Source organism: Oryctolagus cuniculus, chromosome 12 (assembly GCF_051225735.1).
Source record: "Oryctolagus cuniculus isolate XC-2025 breed Fujian yellow rabbit chromosome 12, ASM5122573v1, whole genome shotgun sequence".
In the NCBI taxonomy this organism is placed as follows: Eukaryota; Metazoa; Chordata; class Mammalia; order Lagomorpha; family Leporidae; genus Oryctolagus; species Oryctolagus cuniculus.
Window position 1 is genome coordinate 22,288,865 of NC_142878.1, and position 16,210 is coordinate 22,305,074.

At 43.3% G+C, this 16,210-nt stretch overlaps 1 protein-coding gene across 24 annotated transcripts in view; it reads left to right on the forward strand.

The window, feature by feature from the left end:
- LOC103351297 (uncharacterized) overlaps window positions 1-16,210 on the forward strand; it is a 156,672-nt gene that overhangs the window by 53,734 nt on the left and 86,728 nt on the right. For 14 of the 24 annotated variants that reach the window (XR_007910244.3, XR_016217324.1, XR_016217327.1 and 11 more), the window contains one exon: window positions 11,691-11,937. The exons of the other annotated variants lie outside the window; for them this stretch is intronic. The gene's annotated coding sequence lies outside the window, so the exon portion shown is untranslated. Of the gene's footprint in view, window positions 1-11,690; window positions 11,938-16,210 lie in introns of those variants that run through there. 24 annotated transcript variants of the gene reach the window in all.

Here is a 16,210-nt window from a genome sequence, read left to right on the forward strand (position 1 = left end):
CCATAGCAGAAAGTTGGGTTGGAAGTGGAGCAGCCAGGACTCGAACAGGTGCCCATATGGGATGCTGGCACTGCAGACGGTGGCTTTACCCCCTACTCCACAGTGCCGGGGGCCCCTTCCCATTCGTTTTTTTTTTTTTTTTTTTACTAAGATCTATTTTCAATTAACTTTATACACATAGATTAACTCTATACTAAGTAAAGAGTTCAACAAATATATGAGAAAAGAAAAAACTGTTCCTCAACAGTCAAGACAAGGGCTGTTCAAAATCACTGTATCTTAAAGTGTCAATTTCACTTCTATAGATTACTTTTCAGGTGCCATATTAGTTACCATAGCTCAAGGAGAACATATGGTGTTTGTCCTTTTGGGACTGGCTTATTTCACTAAGTATGATGTTTTTCAGTTGCATCCATTTTGTTGCAAATGACAGGATTTCATTTATTTTTACCACTGTGCAGTATTCCATGGTATACATATCCCATAATTTCTTTATCTAATCTTCAGTTGATGGACATTTGGATTTATTCCATGTCTTGGCTATTGTGAATTGAACTGCAATAAACATCGGGGAACAGATAACTTTCATATGCTGATTTCATTTCCCTTGATCTCAGCCAAAAACTTTAATAGAGCTGAGATAATATTGCAACCTTTATACTGGAGAGGAACTAGTTTTTTTTTTAAAAGTAGATAAGGAGCCAGTGCTGTGGCATAGCGGGTAAACCCACTGCCTGCAGTGCCAGCATCCCATATGGGCACTGGTTTGAGTCCTGGCTGCTCCACTTCATAGCAGAGATCCAACTCTCTGCTATGGCCTGGGAAAGCAGCAGAAGATGGCCCAAGTGTTTGGGCCCCTGCACACATGTGGTGACCTGGAGGAAGCTCCTGGCTCCTGGCTTTGGATTGGCCCAGCCCTGGCAGTTGCGGCCATCTGGGGAGTGAACCAGCAGATGGAAGACCTCCCTCTCTCTCTGCCTCTGCCTCTCTGTAACTCTGCCTTTCAAATAAATAAATAAATCTTTTTTTTTTAAAAAAGGTAGAAAAGATGCTTATTAGCTATGTGACCTTGGACAAGTTATTTGTCATCTCTGACCCACAGTTTCACTATCAAACAGGACAGTTATAGTACCTGCTTTTTTTGGAGATTAAATTAAGTAATATATGGAAAACAGTCAGACAATACCTAGTTTATGGCAAGTTCTATCATTAAGTGGAAGCCCTTGAAATTTTAAAATAATCAAAATATAAATTGAAACAGAAGGAAGGGTTGGCAGACAAAATTGAGATGATCTCTCAGAAAGCAGAACCAAAGTACAAAGAAATGGACATAGGAGAGGGAAGACGAAATGTGAGGCTCAGTTCACAGTGTCAAGCACAGGACTTCCATAAGTTCCAGAGGCAACAGATATGACTAATGAGAGCATGCAAACAACAATAACTACACACATGAACACGCACACATACACACGAGCACACATGAGAACAAGGTAGGGGAGGGGGAGCTATAAAATGGAATGTCACAAATCCCCAGGTTGAATGAGCCCTCTTTCTAGGAGGGTGTTGGAAGAAGTACCTCAGTAAACCAAGGGAGTAACCAAGAAAGAGAAATCTGAGGGAGAGAGCTAATAAGCTCTCCCATGAGGGAACTGTAGGGCAACAGCTGTATAGGAAGCCAAGTGAACACAGGACCAAAATGAAACTTGAGTGCAGAGTTCTGGAGAGAGGCATTGACATCAGTTTGAGTAAAATTAGTAATAAGTACATGAAAATTAAGCAGATAAAAATGAGGCAAATATCAACTCTAGGAAAAACAAAAGTAACGAAGCAACAAAATAAGCCACTAGGCTCTGTAGGCATAAAAATACAAACACAATTGATTAACTGAACATACTGAGGAAACTATATTGGGGGAGGGTAGCTTGGGAGGAGGTGAGTGTTAGTATCGTCAGACAGCTAAGTACTCATTGACCAAATTAAGAAAATAGTTGTTAATTCCTAAAATATATGAATCAAACAACATATGAGCATAAGCCTTTCCTTAGAAAACAGTGTTGTTTTTGAGAGATCATTAATGCCCTTGAAGTGGTTTTTGTGGGTGTGAAGCAGATGGTGAGAATTGGTTCCTCTTATTATAGTATTGAAATTAAGTCTACTTAATTTATCAAGTCCTGTTCATGCCCTGATTTTATTTTATTTTTTTAAAGTTTTAAGCTTTTTATTCAGTGAGAGAAATGCATAGGAGAGTGAAGACCCTATCTAAAATAGAGAGGAAAATCTGGGTTCATACCAAGTACCAGGAGCCAGCCATGTGCAGGAGCATGTAGGCCAGGAAACATGCTCAAAGACCACGCACTCTGAAGGTACAGGGCAGCACGGGCCCACAATGGCAAAAGGCCAAAAGGGCTGGGCCCACTGTGTCCCAGGCTGTTAATCCACTTCCAAAGGGGAGTGATTAATTAGCTTGATTGGCCAGTGGGCACACAGGTGTGTTCAGGTAGGGGCAGGAGGTCACATGGTCTTCCAACTCACAAACCTAATCAATTTTATCCTGTCTGCCTGCCTACAACATTCCCCCCTCAGAGACTCCATTCCCTTAATCCTAAGGGATGTTGAAGGGCATATAATCATCATCTCTTCTATAGCTGCTTCCTCACCCCCTGATTTTATATACTTGTATCTATCAATAAACATTGTGATACTTGAAAAGAGAAAACAATGTTGAACTCCCAGCCATCTTATAGTAATAGGGATCAGATTTATCCTCTCGCTAAGACAATGTAAACATTGGGCAGCATACATGAAAAATAAATGGTTCAGAACATTGGGAATCAGGCAAGGAGGGCCAGTGCTCTCTGAGGAAGAGGAATCAAGTGACATGAGCCTTCTGATTGCAATATTCCCATAAAGTTCGCAGAGAGACTTGAGGCCACCACGCAGGGAAGAGGCACTAAGTGGAAAATCGTGGGCTCCCTGCATCAAGAAAATGGAGCTGATGAGGGGTAGCGGGGTATTGAGTTCTCAGAGCAAAGGGCCAACGAGAAGGAATCTGCGTAGAGTTAGATCTCCAAAGACTGGCAGACCCCTGCAAGGCTTCAGCTGGCTGCTGGGCACAAAATGAAGCTAAGGCTGGGAAAGAACCCATGGAAAGGATTTGAACCCTGGAATTTGTTCCACTGACAACAAAGTATGGGGCTGGTGAACGAGCAGATGAGAAGGCCATTTTAGCGTAGCTTATGAAAAAGGGAGAGACAGAAACTCCCCCACCTGCTAACCCAGGCAGGCACCTCAGAAGAGACTTGAGAGCCCGGTATGTGTTCTGACTGGCATTTTTATGGATGTGCATGCGGGTCCTGCATTTTCTTTTCCCATTACGCCCTCTCTGGGATACTACGACACGGAGGGCTTTCTGGGTGTGGAATTCCTCCCAGAACTTCTCGGTAGTCCCCTCAGGGAAGGGCACGTGAGATTCTCTTGAGCTATCCCCAGGGAGAGGGCTGAACCCCATCTAACAGGGTTATAAGACAAGATCGCTTGCTTTAGGAACGGAATTCCCCTGAGCAAACCCCTCTGGACAGTGGTGGCCATCAGGGTTTTATCTGTTAGAGAAGCGGTCCAGTGATGAGACCCTTATTGTATCAGCCCTCCAGTGAGTGAGTTCCTTTTGGTAAAGGCCAGGCAAGGACACCTCGGGTTCAGGCAGACAGACCAGACGCTGGGTCCTGCTTTTAGGGCTTCTTTGTCATTTCTTTGCACAAAAATTTATTTTCTTTAAAACTTCTTATTTTCTTCAGCCTCTCTCATGCACATACGCTAATATCTACCCATCTGCCTTAACAGAATTAGAGGGAGCAATGCTCAGAGCTCATGCAGGAACAAGAATGGTTTCTGTTTCTACTAAGCTGAAGTAGGAAACTTCATAATTCATGGGCTATTAGTGGAGGAACAATTCATTCTAGACCAAAGATTCCCATAAAGTTTCTAATAAAGCTTTAAAGCAACATGGAAAAGGAGTAAACTCTTTCCAAGTAATTTAACAATACTCCAGAACAAAACTCAAGATTATTCCTAGTAGTATAAATATAGCTAGCACCCAAGATGGCAATATTTACAAAGTTTGGAATCCAAACAGAATTTACCAGATGTATTGGTCCATTTTTCAATGCTATTAAAAAATACGTGAGGTGGGGTACTTTATAAAGAAAAAAGGATTTATTTAGCTCACAGTTTTCAAAGGCGAAATTTCAAGATCAGGTGGCTTCCTAGGAGGCATCACATCGTGGTGAATGACGTCGTGGTAGGAGCTATGCTAGGAGCAGGGGCGACGTGGTGAGATAGGAAGCCAGAGAGGTGCCAGTCTTGCTCCTTTATGGCAGCCCAATTTTATGGGAACTAACTGGGGTCCTACAAGAACTATGTTAATCCCTTCCAAAGGTGATGTCCCCACTACTAGGTTCCACCACTTAAAGGTTCCACCAGCTCCCACCGTTGCCACCCTGAGGACCAGGCTTCCAGCACTAAACCCTTAGGGGAGACACCTAAGTGACAGAGCCACAACTCTGGGTTTCTTCCTGCTTTTGCCTGGATGACGTCAGTAGTCTCTCAGTGTCCTGTCAGGCTCCAGACTTGACCTCCTGCACCCCATCCTTCAGGTTGACCCTTATGGAAGGAAACTGATCATGGCCCATTGTCTTTGGAACAAGCTTGTACTGAAGGGTTAATCTCACTGTCTACTTTCCATCATTTCCCACTGGACTCTCATCCAACCTCAGAGAACTTTTTCTAATATATTCCTTCAAGACTTGGCTTTGTGCAGGTTCTTTCTTTAATGGAAGGTCCTCTCTGACCAGTCCCTCCGCACCCATCTCCTTTCCCTTGTTAGTGTGCCTGCCTTTCCAGTACAGTGTGCTCCCATAAAACCTAGCATGGTTCTTACGCTTTATTGCAATTGTCAGTTTATGTCAGTGTGCTGCAAAGTGGGGTCTGTTAGAATCACCCAAGTGTTTGGTAAACAGCAACATTTCTAGGCCCCATTCTTCCCCTATAAATATGAGTCTTTGGAGGGAGGGTAGTATGGGCATCTTCATTTTCACCTTAGCTAATTTTTAGGCATAGTGAACTTAGAGGACTAAGCAACTCTATATGAAGGCAGGGACTCTGCCTTTTTACATTTTGATCACCAGGCCCTGCCACAGTGTTGGGCAAGGAGACAGTTCTCACTAAATGTGGGATGAATGAATGACCAGGGTATTGAATGAATGGTGAGAATGGGAAGGGGGAAGACTTTGGCAGAGAATGTGAGTGCTATACCTAAAATCCACAATGAGCAACCACAGGGAATGAGGGGAGATCCATGATTTTACTTTACTGACAGCCAGAGTGAGGAGTATGAAATGAACTGTGTGGGCAACAGGGATCCTCTGCAGTAGCATTTAGAATGTGGCATTTCAGCAAAACTGCCCAGATGTAGCATTCAATGGATTTGGCTGACTGAGAGCGAGACTGAAAGCTGGGAGGGCAGAAATGCAGGTGCAAGTTGGTGGGAACAGAGTGATTTTGAGGAATAAGCTCTTACACTTTGGAAGCTGATTTGATCTTGGGAGTGAAAGCAGAGATGACATTCAAGAGGAATTAAAAATCTGAACACCACATGTCCAAGAAACACAGTGGGATCTCTGGCTGGATCATGGACACTGGGAGGGGAATCAGAATCGAGAGGCGATTGGGAGAATCAGAAGCTGTAGCACACGGACTCTCTGTACCCACTCATGGGGAGCATACTTCATGGGTGCCAAGTAAGGAGGGCCTCTGTCTTTCAGACACAAATAGCCTGGTGGGGAAAAACTAAGGTATAAAACTACAGTAGTTGAATAAGTGTGTATAATAGGTAAAAACAGCGTCTGGGATTAGAAGAGGGCTGCGTGAGAAATACGGGAACGATTTTAGAGAAGAGATTGTGTTTGATCTGTTTTTGCAGGGTGAAGGAAAGACATTCTAGATTCAGGGAACAGAAGGAATACAGTGAGGAGAAGACGGCCCGATGTGTCTGGGGGTGGATATGATCAATGCTTTAGGACTCAGGCTGCCAGTGGTAGAGGCCCCGGGATAGGATCAAACCACAGCGTGAGGGTAGCTAATGGGCAAATCTTTAAGCCAAGCATAGGAGTTCAGACTTCTTCCTCTGATAATAGAGTGAGGTTTCTAAGCAGGTGTGCATAACCAGGTTTTATTATTAAATGGAGATAGGATTTTCTAGAAGCAGAGTGGAGTCTGGTTTGAATGAAACTGGAAATAGGACGGTTATCTCTGACCCGGCAGCAAGAGGGATGGGGGGCTGCCTTGGAGGAGCACCTGGGAGGGGCTAGACAGGGTAGGAAAGGGAAGCAAAAGGCAACTCTGAGGCTTCTTGCTCAGGACCTTGGGTTGCTAATTTTTTCATTGATTGATAAATTGAGAATATTTACTATTGTAATGAGAATAAATTATGCTTTGGATATTATATTGGACTAAATTGCATTCCCCCAAAATTCATTTTTTTTATTTTTAAAGATTTATTTATTTATTTGAAAGAGTTACAAATAGAGAGAGACAGAGAGATCTCTCATTCACTGGTTCACTCCCCAGATGGCTACAATGTCCAGAGCTGGGCCAGTCTGAAGCCAGGAGCTTCATGCAGGTCTCCCACATGAGTAGCAGAGGCCTAAACACTTGGGCCGTCTTCTGCTGCTTTTCCCAGGCCATCAGCAGGGAGCTGGCTCAGAAGTGGAGCAGCTGGGACACGAACCAGTTCTCATATGGGATGGCGGCATCAGGGATGGCAGCTTTTACCTGCTATACCACAATGCTGCCCCCACCACCACCACCAAATTCCTGTGTTGAAGTTTTCATTCCCACTACCTCAGAATGTGACTGTATTTAGAGATAAGGCCTTTGTAGATGGGATTGAATTAAAATTAGGTCATTTAGGGTGGGGCTTAGTCCACTAAGGCTGGTGTCCATCATAAGAAAAGACAGAGACCCCAGGGATGTGCCTGCACCAGGAGAAGGACTTGTGAAGACACAAAGAGAAGGCGGCCGTCTGCAAGCCAAGGAGAGAGGCCTCAGGAGAACCCAGACCTACCGATACCTGTAGCCTTGGAATCGTGAGGAGCAAACTTCCCGTGTTCAAGCCACCCACACTGTGGTTTTCTGTTAGGGCCATCACAGCAGCTAATATGGCCACGCTGAGTCTTTCGTGCCCTGAGGTTCCTTGGTAGAGATGTTGTGTAGCTGTTGGGACTGGGAAGAGGAGTCTGCACTAGAGATTGAGATTTTCACGTCTTCAGAAGATGCTGAAAACAGATCCAAATTACCTTCGTGAGATCTGGGGTGGAGGTGGGGGAGTGGAACCCTGGGAAGAAGAGATCTGAGCCCATGGTTGGAGGTAGGAACTCAAGATGCAGAATAGATAGAGTGACAGCTGCTGGGAGAAGCGGGAGAGAATGGACTCCAGGACAGAGAGGAAGGGATGGCTTTGGTGAGGTGTTGGCAAGAAGGGGAGGGGTCCCTTTGCACAATTTCCATTGTTAAGGTGGGCAAGCTTGAGAGAGGTCAGGTTTAGCCTATGCTGATGCAATGCTTCTGATTTGGGGAAGTGGAAACAAATGTTCTATGGAACATGCAACCGCAGGGTGATTTTCTGTCTGTCCTTTGTAGCCCTAACAGATTAGTGTTTTTTATAGAATTAGTCAAACTTATTGTGAAAATTCCATCTATATGCATAAATACAATTCCTTATATTGTGTAAATGTGAGCATATCACCTACATTTTTTTATTTTCCTAATGTTTATTATTTTCCTTTTTTTTACCCAATGTGTTGCCCCTCAATAGTCATCACCTCTACCCTTTAACCCACAATGATAACCTGGTTAATAATCTTCCGTTTCTTCTTCATGCTTTTCAATCAAATGAGAATGTACACACACACACACACACACACACACACACGTTTATTCCTATATAGTTTTGAGCCATTTAAAAATGAAACAGAAATAGGTTGTGTTCAACTCTGTGTCTTCCTTCTCTCACTAGAATGCCTTGTAGAATTCTCTCCAAGCTACCTGCTACATCATGAACGTATTTAATCCTTAGGCGCTCCATTTGGTATGCTAGTTTGCTTCATCCTTGACAAGAAATACTACATAATCATCTTTATTTATTCCTTTTGTGTTGACGCTTTTGATAGGCTCCAAGGAATGGAATTTCGTGGCCAAATAGATACCTGTCTTTTCTTTTTGAATCGATTTTACCAGTCACATTTTTTTTTAAGATTTATTTTATTTATTTGAAAGAGTTACAGAGAGAGGTAGAGACAGAGAGAGGTCTTCTATCCACAGGTTCACTCCCCAGATGGCCGCAATGGCCAAATCTGCACCGATCTGAAGCCAGGAGCCAGGAGCTTCTTCCAGGTCTCACACATGGGTACAGGGGCCCAAGGACTTGGGCCATCCTCCACTGCTTTCCCAGGCCACAGCAGAGAGCTGGATTGGAAGAGGAGTAGCCATATGGGATGCTGGAGCTTCAGGCAAGGGCTTTAAAATGCTGCACTGGCCCCTACCAGTCACATTTAAAAAAAAATTTTATGATATAACAATTGTTTATTGCAGCATGTTAATTAGTTTTAATTATGTTACAATTAGGACATCACAGTGATTTTTAGGACATCACACTTTATTATGCCATCACAATTTTGGCTTATCACATCACAGTCATGATGTATGATAACACAATTATGACAAAACAATAGTTGATTTATAACACCACAGTGGTAGGTTTATGGCATAACAATGGTGGTTTATGATATGACAATTGATCATGGCATCACAGTAGATGTCACAGTTGGTCGTTTTGGAACAATGACAGGTTAATGAAAGAACTGATTATGACATCACAGCTGTAGGTGTATAATTCCACAGTGGTGGGTTTATCATGAACCAATAGACTGTACCATCATAATGGTTTTAATAAAACAATGGTTTATATCACAATTTATTATGACGTCACAGTTCTGACCTCACAATTGATTATGAAAAACTGGTTTATGACATGGCAGTTATGATATCACAGGTGATTATAACATCACACGGGAGCCTTATTAAGTATTTATTCATCTACTTGAAAGACAGTTACAGAGAGAGAAGGGAGAAGCAGAGAGACAGATCTTCCATCTGCTGGTGCAGTCCCCAAACTGCTGCAGCAGCCAGTACCGGGCCAGTCCAAAGACAGAGAAGCCAAGAGCTTCAAGTGAGTCTCCCACATGAGCACAAGGGACCAATTACTTGGGCCATTGCTGCTTTCCCAGGTTCATTAGCAATGAGCTAGAACAGAAGAGGAGCAGCTGATACTTGGACTGGCATCCACATGGGATGTTGCTGTTACAGGCAGTTATTTAACTCTCTATGGCACAATCCTGGAAGAACAACAGTATATTTTTAAAAACTATTTATTTGAAGCCGGCGCCGTGGCTCAGTAGGCTAATCCTCCACCTTGCGGCGCCGGCACACCGGGTTCTAGTCCCGGTTGGGGCGCCGGATTCTGTCCCGGTTGCCCCTCTTCCAGGCCAGCTCTCTGCTATGGCCAGGGAGTGCAGTGGAGGATGGCCCAGGTGCTTGGGCCCTGCACCCCATGGGAGACCAGGAAAAGCACCTGGATCCTGGCTCCTGCCATCGGATCAGCGTGGTGCGCCGGCTACAGCAGCGGCCATTGGAGGGTGAACCAACGGCAAAGGAAGACCTTTCTCTCTCTTTCTCTCTCTCTCACTGTCCACTCTGCCTGTCAAAAAACAACAACAACAACAACAACAACAACAAAAAAAACTATTTATTTGAAAGGCAGAGTAACAAAAATGCAGGGGAAAGAGACAGAGAAAGGTCTTACATCCACTGGTTCACTCCCCAGATGGTCACAATGGCCAGAGCTGGGCCAGTCCAAAGCCAGAAGCCTGGAGCTTCTTCTAGGACTCCCAACAGGTGCAGGGGCTCAAGCATTTGGATGTCTTCCACTGATTTCCCAGGCCATAGCAGAGATCTGGATTGGGAGTGGGGTAGCCAGGTCTTGAACTGGCACCCATATGAGGCCTGCACTGCAGGCAGCGGCTTTATCCACTATGCACAGCGTAGGCCTCAACAGATTTTTGATATCACAAATGATTATAACAAAGCAATGGTCTATCTATGACATCACATCTCAATATTTATGACACCAAAATTAAATATCATAATGGTGGTTTATGACATCATGATTGTTTATGATTTGCAAAGGTAAGTTTATGATGTGTTATTTTATAACTTCTCATTGTGACTTCACAATGTTTGTTTTACTGCATGGCAGTATTGGTGTATGGTATCACATGGCTTTAATGATATCACAGTCATAATATAATAATGGTGGTTTATGACATCACACTTGATTATGGCATCATAATGGTAATGTTTTATGACACAGTTGATGTTACATTGGTTTTTTTTTTGGATTGTTTTTATTTTTATTTTTTTTTAACTTTTATTTAATGAATATAAATTTCCAAAGTACAGCTTATGGATTACAATGGCTTCCCCCCCATTACTTCCCTCCCACCCACAACCCTCCCATCTCCCACTCCCTCTCTCCTTCCATTCACATCAAGATTCATTTTCAGAAGATCAATTTAGCCTATATTAAGTAAAACTTTTAACAGTTTGCACCCACACAGAAACTCAAAGTGTAAAATACTGTTTGAGTACTAGTTATAGCATTAAATCACACTGTACAGCACATTAAGGACAGAGATCCTACATGAGGAATAAGTGCACCAGTGACTCCTGTTGTTGACTTAACAATTTGACACTCTTGATTATGGCGTCAGTAATCACCCTAGGCTCTTGTCATGAGTTGCCAAGGCTGTGGAGGCCTTTTGAGTTCGCTGACTCTGATCTTATTTAGACAAGGTCATAGTCAAAGTGGAAGTTCTCTCCTCCCTTCAGAGAAAGGTACCTCCTTCTTTGAAGACCTGTTCTTTCCACTGGGATCTCACTCGCAGAGATCTTTCATTTAGGTCATTTTTTTTTTCCAGAGTGTCTTGGCTTTCCATGCCTAAAATACTCTCATGGGCTTTTCAGCCAGATCTGAATGCCTTAAGGGCTGATTCTGAGGCCAGAGTGCTATTTAGGACATCTGCCATTCTATGAGTCTGCTGTGTATCCCGCTTCCCATGTTGGATCGTTCTCTCCCTTTTTTATTCTGTCAGTATTTGCAAACACTAGTCTTGTTTATGTGATCCCTTTGACTCTTAGTCCTATCATTATGATCAATTGTGAACTGAAACTGATCACTTTTACTAGTGAGTTGGCATTGGTACATGCCACCTTGATGGATTGAATTGGAATCCGCTGGCATGTTTCTAATTCTACCATTTGGGGTAAGTCCGATTGAGCATATCCCAAACTGTACATCTCCTCCCTCTCTTATTCCCACTCTTATATTTAACAGGGATCCCTTTTCAGTTAAGTTTCAACACTTAAGAATAATTGTGTATTGATTACAGAGTTCAACCAATAGTATTAAGTAGAACAAAAAAATACTAAAAGGGATAAAATATTAAGTTGTTCATCAACAGTCAGGACAAGGGCTGACCAAGTCACCGTTTCTCATAGTGTCCATTTCTCTTCAACAGGTTTCCTTTTTGGTGCTCGGTTAGTTGGGGAGTGAAGATGGAAGATGGCCCAAGTCCTTGGGCCCCTGCACCCATGTGGGAGACCCGGAAGAAGCTCCTGGCTCCTGGCTTCTGATTGGCGCAGTTCCGGCCATTGCAGGCAATTGGAGAGTGAACCAACGAAGGAAGACCTTTCTCTTTCTCTCTCTCTCACTGTCTATAATTCTACCTGTCAAATAAAAAAATAAAAATCTTTAAAAAAATAAAATGCTGTTACTAATTCAGTAGATTTTTTAGCAAAAAATAAATTTTTAAATACAATTCAGATTTGACTCAGCAAATGTTTAAAAGTGTTCACCAAATTTAGAAAGTAGGATTATAAAAGGTTTTTAATGCCAGCTAATATTTTAGATATTAATTAAAAGAGGCACCCTAAGACAGGGTAAGATAACTAGGCTTTCATGATCACAGCAGTATTTTGTCTTTCTATTACAAAGCACTTCTTTAGTGTAGTGCCTTAAGTTTTCTTTAAGGCCACTTTTGCTTCTGATCAATTGTGAATGTTTCATGTGGGGATAAAGGAGCCCCAGTGAATGAAATAAAATGGAACATAAGCTCAGCGGGTTGAGGTTTCCATGACTTTATACTCTTAGCTCTTTTTCTTTCTTTTTTTTTTTTAAAGATTTATTTATTTATTTATTTGAAAGTCAGAGTTACACAGAGAGAGGAGAGCCAGAGAGAGAGAAAGAGAGAGGTCTTCCATCTGAGGGTTCACTCCCCAATTGACCACAACAGCCAAAACTGTGCCGATCTGAAGCCAGGAGCCAGGAGCTTCTTCCGGGTCTCCCACGCGGGTGCAGGGGCCCAAGGACTCGGACCATCGTCTACTGCTTTCCCAGGCCAGAGCGGAGAGCTGGATGGGAAGTGGAGCAGCCAGGACTCGAACTGGCACCCATATGAGATGCCAGCACATCAGGCCAGGGCATTAACCTACTGCGCCACAGTGCCGGCCCCAGCTCTTTTTCTACAATGAGTTTTTGGAGAGGTGTAACTTCCTTGCATTGATTTGAATGAAAAAAGTGAAACTAAGATTATATTCATTTAATCTTGACCTTGGATTTGGTCAAGAATGCATTAACCAAATAGATTATCCAGTGGCTGTTCCACTGCTGTCCCACCGCTGTCCCTTCTCTCTGCTCTGCCATTTTCCTGTATTACTCCCCTTTCCCCCAGCCTCCCTGCTGCCACCTTAGTCACCAAGCATATCAGAGAGTGTGCATGTCAAGCAGAATCCCAGCCTAGGAACTGCATGTACTCTTCAGCCTCTGTAGGCGGCTGCAATGGCTTATCCATACCCTGCTCAGTTTCTTTTGGAATGGCCAGTGGAAGAGGCAATAACCATCTCACCATGAACACTGCCTGCAGAGGGAGGAGAGGTTGTGCTTCGTTTCACACCCCCTCCAACTGTCCTGACTACCCAACCCCAAGGAGAAGGTACCTGGCCCTGTTGCCTAAGTGTGAGGGGCACATCTGTAGGCACAGTGACAATTCCAGGTGGAACGGCAGCGCTGCCTACAGCTTACCTGAATATTGACAGGAAGCCTATCAGAAGGTTCATGGCAGAGCTGGTGTTACACTGGAACTTTATTGATCTTTCTGGCTCAATCTGGCACAAAAGTTGCCAGGAATATGGCACCCTTATCAGAACTCATCGTCTCTCGCAGACTAGGACCACAGTCCTAGCGAGTGAAGATGACAGCAGCACAGAAGCAGTGGTGGTGTTTGTGTGTTGCTTGTGTCCTGTGTTTCAGATGAACACAGTACTTTGAGTCTATGCTTTCAATGGATCCTTTTGCATCAGTTCTATGATTAAAGTGGTGAAAGATGGGATTATTGTATTATTATACGTTTTTATAGATATAAAACTATGGCTCAGGCCATAGTTTGAATGACTTGTCTAAGGTTTTGAAGCAAGTGTGACGTGTGGTTGTGCCAGAAGCCATTTCTTCTGACTTCTAGTCTCGTGTTCCTTCCACACTCTAAACTCCAGCGTAGGTGTGGGCATTTGGCACAGCAGTCAGGATGCCACTTGGGATGCCCGCATCCTAGTCACAATGCCTGGTTCAAGTTCTAGCTCCTCTCTTTTGATCCAGTTTCCTGCTAATGTACACCCTGTAAGAATCAGATGATGATGTACTTTTGGTCAAGTGCTTTGGTCTCTGCCACCCCTCTAGGAGTCCTGGGTGGAATTAGAGGCTCTTGGATTTGACCTGTCCCAGCTCTGGCTGTGGTGGTCATCTGGGGTGTAAATTAAAAAACGTAAGATCTCACTCTGCCTTTCAAATAAAAGAAGGATTAAAACAACAACAAAACGTCCAACTTACGGGGCAGCCCTCACCAGAGACCTTGTTTTTCTTTAAGCAGTATTTTTGGTCATTCTCTAAGTGAGAATTCATGAGAGTTAGGTGTTTTCACTCTCAGGTCATTGGCTCCATGAGCCACATGTACATCTGAATATCTACCAGTGGTGCTCTAATCTCGCTTACCACCATCTCTGCTCTGGCCTATGTCCTGAGACGCTAACATCTATGGACCACATCAATGGATTTTCTTGCCCTCTGGCTTGTGCTTGGGTTCTCCAAAGGAGTTCACAGCTTGGGAGGGCAGTGATTTGGAGTATTTATTCTAGTCCCTTCTAAAGCTAAGTTCATTTGCCTGAATTCTGGCCAGTGGAATGAGGATTGAAGTTAGCTACACTATTTCTGGAATCCTGCTGCAATCCTTGCTATAAATCTTCCCCAACATGAAGTCTGACTGTTGATGTTCAGAGAACTCCAGAAGCCATGAGTAAAGATGGCAGAGCTGCCTGTTTGAGTCCCTGATGAATTGTGTGGGATATAACCCCTCTCCCTGCCTTAGTCAATGACATGTGATATGAGTGAAAAAAAAGTTCTGTTGATTAGTCATTGAGATTTAGGGGTTAGCTGTATAGCAATTAGCAACTCAACTATATTAACACTGCATCTGGTTTGTTTAGAATAGTTGCATCATAATTGAGTTTTCCCTGTTATTGCCATTCAGTTTTGAATAATTTTTAAAGATAACACTATTTCTTTAAAAATGCTGAATTCCATTGCTTCTACAACCATGGGCTCCACATCACTAGTAGCTTTCACTTGTCTGATTATTGATTCATATGACCTACTAATAGATTGTGACTGATAGTTTTAAAAAATTCCTCCATATGCATTTCTTATTGATTGATTTTTAAAATGGAGATAGAGCCTTCCATTTACTGATTCACTCTTCAAATGCCTGCAACAGCTGGAGTTGGGAAAGGGCCAAATCCAGGAGCTGGAACTCAGTCTGGATCATCAGAAGCAGAGCTGAGACTTGAAGCCAGATACTCTGATATGGGGTGCAAGTGTTCCAAGAAGCATCTTAACAGCTGCACCAAAGCCCCACCCTTTCTACATGTACTTCATTTCTGTGTTATAAACACATACCTGCTCGCTGTCCACTCAAGATCAGTAACTGGCAAAACTCGTAGTATATTTATGTCATGACTTGATTAAACTCATTTTTTTAAAAAAAATTATTTGAAAGAGTTACAGAGAGAGAAGGGGAGAGAGAGAGAGATCTTCCATCCTCTGGTTCACTCCCTAAATGGCTGCAATGGCCAAGGCTGGGCCACCCTAAGCCAGAAGTTTCATCCTGGCCTCCCATGTGGGTGGCAGGGACATGAGCTTTTGGTCCATTCGTGTGCTCTTTTCTTTGAATTGTTATTTTTTGTTATTTCAGCCTACTAGGCTGATTACATTTATGACATTAAAAATACCTATGCTATTGTAACTAAAATATTTAAAGCACTTGGTTGAGACCCTGGCATATAGTAAGTACTTGTTGTACATGTGTTTGTATTTCTGTCTGTGTAGTCATTCATCCATTCATGTTTTGAAGCCCAAATTCTCTTCTGTCCCAAAGGACTACTGACTCCCAGTGAAGAACTGTATCCAGACTCCAAAATGTGCACAGTAGTTAGTGAACTGAAATATGGGCTCTCACATGTCTGAATTCTCAGTCGCCCCAAATCCCTTGTACTAGTTTACTGCTGCTGACTGACAAATCACCATAAACTTTTTTTAAAAAAATAAAATTTATTTATTTGAAAGTCAGAGTTACACAGAGAGAGAAGGAGAGGTGAAGGGAAAGAGAGGTCTTCCATCCGCTCGTTCACTCCCCAGCTGGCTGCAATGGCCAGAGCTGCACTGATCTGAAGCCAGGAGCCTGGAGCTTCTTCTGGGTCTCCCACGTGGGTATAGGAGCCCAAAGACTTGGGTCATTTTCTACTGCTTTCGCAGGCCATAGCAGAGAGCTGGATTAGAAGTGGGGCAGCCAGCACTTGAACTGGCACCCATATGGGTTGCCAGCACTGCAGGCAGCAGATTTACCTGCTACACCACAGCGCCAGCCCCAAATCACCATAAACTTGGGCAGCTTCAACCAACACCCAGTTATTATCCCATGGTTCTACTCATCAG